We start from the raw sequence: 5,953 nt of genomic DNA, 5'->3' as shown, positions 1-5,953 counted from the left end.
ATAAAGGGGCGCTGCTAGCTTTTATTCTTCTGCCGTAACCCCTACTGTCACACACACACACACACACACACACACACACACACACACACACACACACACACACACACACACACACACACAGACGGGCGTGTACACAAACACATACACATACTGTCTGGAGACTGTTCGGGCAAGACACAGTTTGTCTTAAAGTGACAGTAGAGATTCTAAAAGCTCTTTTACCCACAGTGACCAGTTTGTACAATCTTGTCCCCAAGTCCCCTTCACACAGCGTGTGTGTGTGTGTATTCCTCCTCACCTGTATGCGCTGCATGGTCCTGTCTATGGCTCCAGGCTGCAGTAGTGTGACAGTACAACCTCCAAAACCTCCGCCTGTCATCCTGCTGCCGAACACACCTTCCACATCTACGGCTGCAGACACCAGCTCATCCAGTTCCTTACAGCTCATCTCACACAGGTTCCTGACAGTAGGGAACACATTATGGATGGATACTTTATATTTCTATCATATTTTATATGTGAATGAATAAAACAGGAATCTGCCCTCAGTGCATTGAGTGCATTGAGTGCATTTCTTTGAGGGTGTTCTCTATTCACTTGAGTGAGTTGTGGCTTTCCACCATGAGTTTGACAAATTCTTTGTAGGCCCCTTTCTTCAGGGCCTCTTCTGCCTGGGCCGTAAGCTCTATCTCCTCAATCACTTGACGAGCCCTCGATAGGTGTCATCGTCCAATCGGCTCTTAGCATCTGGAACAATAAAAAAAATAACACAATGCTTGAATGTAAAAGAATAGAATAGAACAGAATAGAATATCCTCTCGTTCTCACCCTCCTCGTCCATCAGTGTGGCATCTCTCAAGCTGGCCTTTTCCAAGATGGCGACTGCCTCCTCACACTGTCTTCATCTGCCATGGTACTCGCTGCTCATCAGAGAATGTTTGACGTTCTAATTAAGGATGAGGATGACCAGGCCTGAGGCAGACAGAGGATCAGGAGTTGCCTCCAGAGATGTGAGGAAACAACAAGAGTATATAATACAGTCATAACACAGTAATAAACAACACTTTCAGTTAAGCTTTAGCTTTACTTTAGCATTAGCCATGATCCTTTAGCATATGCCTATAGCAGTGGTTCCCAACCTTTTCACTCAGGCCCCCCTTCCAGCATTGGGGTACATCCCGTGCCCCCCACAGTTTGGGAACCACTGGCCTATAGGAGGATTCCACACCTGCGTAGGCAGAAGATATTTTGGGTATCTCAGATTGTTTTGGCAATCCTCACATAATTTTAGCCACTTTTTAGACCTATACATGCCTCCTGTAAGACCGTATGATCCGTTAACCATACATGATACAGATGTCTTAGTGTCAGTATACTCCTTGTAGTGTGTTCTCAAATATGGAGTATGTCTAGATGAAATACACATTTTCACATTCATTTATTCAACATAAAAAGATATCTCAAAAATACATTTTTTTTAATTTAGCTTATTTTCAGACAAATTGTTTGGAATGTCAAAGTGTGCTTGCTCTCTGGTACTTTTAATGGCATGGCCCATTTTTATACATAAATGCATGTTATATTTCATTAACCAACCACAGCCCTCCTTTAGGATTGCACATTCAGCAAATCCCCAGCAGAGGGAGTTCCCTTTGAATTCATTTCCCATTCACTGTGGCAGTGCTCATAAAATGCCTCAGAACAAAATTAGCAGAAAGCCTAATCTGGAATTTGTTTACATCCTTGTTAGTGAGCATATGTTCTTTGCCAAGATAATTCATCCACCTGGCAGGTGTGGCATATCAAGAAGCAGTTTAAACAGCATGATCATTACACAGGTGCACCTTGTGCTTGGAACAATAAAAGGCCACTCTAAAATGTGCAGTTTTGTTATACAACACAATGCCACAGATGTCTCAAGTTTGGAGGGAGCGTGCAATTGGCATGCTGACTGCAGGAATGTCCACCAGAGATGTTGCCAGATAATTGAATGTTCATTTCTCTACCATAAGCTGCCTGCAGCGTTGTTTTAGAGAATTTGACAATTTGACAATTTGACTGACTGGGGACCCAGGCCCACCCACTATATCAGCCTGGCTCCCCAGTGGGTGGGCCTGGGTCCCCAGTCAGTGAGCTTATATCTTCACAGGCCCACCCATGGCCGCGCCCCTGCCCAGTCATGTGAAATCCATAAATTAGAGCCTAATAAATGTATTTCAATTTACTGATTTCCTTCTATGAACTGTAATTCAGTAAAATCTTTGAAACGGATGCATGTTGCGTTTATATTGATGGTTATTTTATCAATATTTTTGCACAAAGGCTTTTCCTCTGGCGTTACCGACACAAAAGATCCCACCCTCTCGAACGAACACATAGCTGTTGGCATTTCATTTTTTTTAAATCGAAATGTCCTGTTTCCATCACAGTTTTTTGTATATGAATGACTGTACTCGCATGAAAATTGGTTGTAAACGAATTTACGAACTTAACGAACTTAACATACCAGTTTTGCAAGCATTTGCATGAGTTTAAGTACTCTAAACTTCTTTATGGTTACAATCCGGGGGATTAGCTCAAATGGTAGAGCGCTCGCTTAGCATGCGAGAGGTAGCGGGATCGATGCCCGCATCCTCCAATCATTATTTTCGCATTTACTAAGGAGATTTCTGTGGTTTATTCAATGACATTGTGTGTACATATCTAGTATTTGTGTAGTGGATATTTCTGTTCAATACAATAAGTACGGAATATTCTAAAGTTATTACTTGGAATATAATTGCATTGCCTTCAACGTTCTACAGCATGAATGTCCAACTGCTTTCATTGCTTTCGCTCTCGACTCTCTATTCCAGTAGGGGGCAGTATGTTCTCATCCAACTACATTCAATCTAAAATAACGATAGAACCTATGCAATTTCGACCAATGTTGATCATTGTTCAGGCCTATATCAAGGCCTATATCAAGTGTATTTTCATAAACAGTTAGTTCATGATTAACCCATAAAAAATGTATGAAAATGTTAAATAATGTTTGAAAAATGTTTGAAAAAAAATTCAAGTAGAAAGGAGAAAGGGAAGGAAAGAGGAGAAGTGCTACAAATTGGTCCCATTGCCATGGGTATGTCTCTCACCATTGCTATGCTGTCTGGAATGTTAAATACACACATGAACACACGCACACACACACTCCCCCAGCTAAATTACACATTTGGTACGAATACAAACCAATTTAAGTTCTCGGAAAAGTCCTCTCTAAAATGAAGCTCGGACCTGTTTAAATCGGAATGTAGGGATGTGGCCTAGTGGATTCAGTAGCCTAGGAAGAAGAGTTATAGGTTCCCACTGAAATTAGGGTAAAACTTCAATTTAAATACAATGACTTAACCTGGCTAACAGGTTGTTACATCAATCTCATTTCAAATTGCATTGAAAATTCCACATAGAATAGTTAAAAATCTCACATAGAATCTACATGGAAACTGCAACACGATTCATGTCATGTGGTGTAAATACCTTGATCATGCAACATCAGATACATGTCACGGTTTCATCATATTTTACATGTTTTTTTGTGTGTTTTTTTTGGCTTATTCTCACAATTAGATCACGGTCTGTTTTCATCCTATATTCAATAGTGTACCAAACATTAGGAACACCTGCTCTTTCCATGATATACAGTGCCTTGCGAAAGTATTCGGCCCCCTTGAACTTTGCGACCTTTTGCCACATTTCAGGCTTCAAACATAAAGATATAAAACTGTATTTTTTTGTGAAGAATCAACAACAAGTGGGACACAATCATGAAGTGGAACGACATTTATTGGATATTTCACACTTTTTTAACAAATCTAAAACTGAAAAATTGGGCGTGCAAAATTATTCAGCCCCTTTACTTTCAGTGCAGCAAACTCTCTCCAGAAGTTCAGTGAGGATCTCTGAATGATCCAATGTTGACCTAAATGACTAATGATGATAAATACAATCCACCTGTGTGTAATCAAGTCTCCGTATATATGCACCTGCACTGTGATAGTCTCAGAGGTCCGTTAAAAGCGCAGAGAGCATCATGAAGAACAAGGAACACACCAGGCAGGTCCGAGATACTGTTGTGAAGAAGTTTAAAGCCGGATTTGGATACAAAAGATTTCCCAAGCTTTAAACATCCCAAGGAGCACTGTGCAAGCGATAATATTGAAATGGAAGGAGTATCAGACCACTGCAAATCTACCAAGACCTGGCCGTCCCTCTAAACTTTCAGCTCATACAAAGAGAAGACTGATCAGAGATGCAGCCAAGAGGCCCATGATCACTCTGGATGAACTGCAGAGATCTACAGCTGAGGTGGGAGACTCTGTCAAAAGGACAACAATCAGTCGAATATTGCACAAATCTGGCCTTTATGGAAGAGTGGCAAGAAGAAAGCCATTTCTTAAAGATATCCATAAAAAGTGTCGTTTAAAGTTTGCCACAAGCCACCTGGGAGACACACCAAACATGTGGAATAAGGTGCTCTGGTCAGATGAAACCAAAATGTAACTTTTTGGCAACAATGCAAAACGTTATGTTTGGCGTAAAAGCAACACAGCTCACACACCATCCCCACTGTCAAACATGGTGGTGGCATCATCATGGTTTGGGCCTGCTTTTCTTCAGCAGGGACAGGGAAGATGGTTAAAATTGATGGGAAGATGGATGGAGCCAAATACAGGACCATTCTGGAAGAAAACCTGATGGAGTCTGCAAAAGACCTGAGACTGGGACGGAGATTTGTCTTCCAACAAGACAATGATCCAAAACATAAAGCAAAATCTACAATGGAATGCAAAAGGTGGCGCTACAAAGTATTAACTTAAGGGGGCTGAATAATTTTGCACGCCCAATTTTTCAGTTTTTGATTTGTTAAAAAAGTTTGAAATATCCAATAAATGTCGTTCCACTTCATGATTGTGTCCCACTTGTTGTTGTTTCTTCACAAAAATACAGTTTTATATCTCTATGTTTGAAGCCTGAAATGTGGCAAAAGGTCGCAAAGTTCAAGGGGGCCGAATACTTTCGCAAGGCACTGTAGATAACCAGGTGAATCCAGGTGAAAGTGATGATCCCTTATTGATGTCACTTGTTAAATTCACTTCAATCAGTGTAGATGAAGGGGAGGTGACAGGTTAAAGATGGATTTTTAAGCCTTGAGACATTTGAGACATGGATTGTGTATGTGTGCATTTCAGAGGGTGAAAAATATTTAAGTGCCTTTGAACGGGGTATGGTAATAGGTGCAAGGCGCACCTGTTTGAGTGTGTCAAGAACTGCAACGCTGCTGGATTTTTCACGCTCAACAGTTTCCCCATGTGTATCAAGAATGGTCCACCACCCAAAGGACATCCAGCCAAGAGCAGGCCAGTTGTCAAAAATGGGTAATAATGAAAGACGACAAAGGAGGCTGACACAAATTTTGCAGAGCAAAATATGGGATACAGTTAGTCAACTTACAGTCCAGTACAACATTGGTGTCCAAAGACCCATAAAATAATCCATAACTCGTCGTACCTTGACACGAATGGGGTGTCTTCTTTCAGCAAAAAAGCTTGCAGTTGCCTAAGGAGCGAAAACACTGGACACTGGAGAATTGGAAAAACATTGCCTGGTCTGATGAATCCCGATTCTTACTGTTTTACACTGATGGGAGGACTAGGGTATGGAGAAAACCAGATGATTTCATGCATCCATCATGCCGTGTAAACATTTCAGACTGGTGGTGGTGTGATGGTGTGGGGTGTATTTTCATGGCACACATTGAGCCCCTTGATAAAAGTGGAGAAACGTTTGAATGCCACAGGATATCTGAACATCACCGCCTATTAGGTACATCCCTTCATAGCAGCAGTGTATCCATCTGAGAATGGATTTCTTCAGCAGGATATTGCCCCATGGCACAAAGGCTAGGATTGTCATG

The 5,953-nt window shown here is 41.3% G+C and overlaps 1 non-coding gene across 1 annotated transcript; it reads left to right on the top strand.

Moving 5' to 3' along the window:
- The first annotated feature begins 2,565 nt into the window (after positions 1-2,565).
- Positions 2,566-2,638, top strand: trnaa-agc. The gene has a single exon. It is a non-coding gene; the product is annotated as a tRNA-Ala (tRNA).
- The last annotated feature ends 3,315 nt before the right edge of the window (positions 2,639-5,953 follow it).

Source organism: Oncorhynchus mykiss, chromosome 20 (assembly GCF_013265735.2).
Source record: "Oncorhynchus mykiss isolate Arlee chromosome 20, USDA_OmykA_1.1, whole genome shotgun sequence".
Lineage (NCBI taxonomy): Eukaryota > Metazoa > Chordata > Actinopteri > Salmoniformes > Salmonidae > Oncorhynchus > Oncorhynchus mykiss.
Note: the sequence above shows the minus strand (reverse complement) of the source record. Positions and strands in the feature narration are given on the sequence as shown.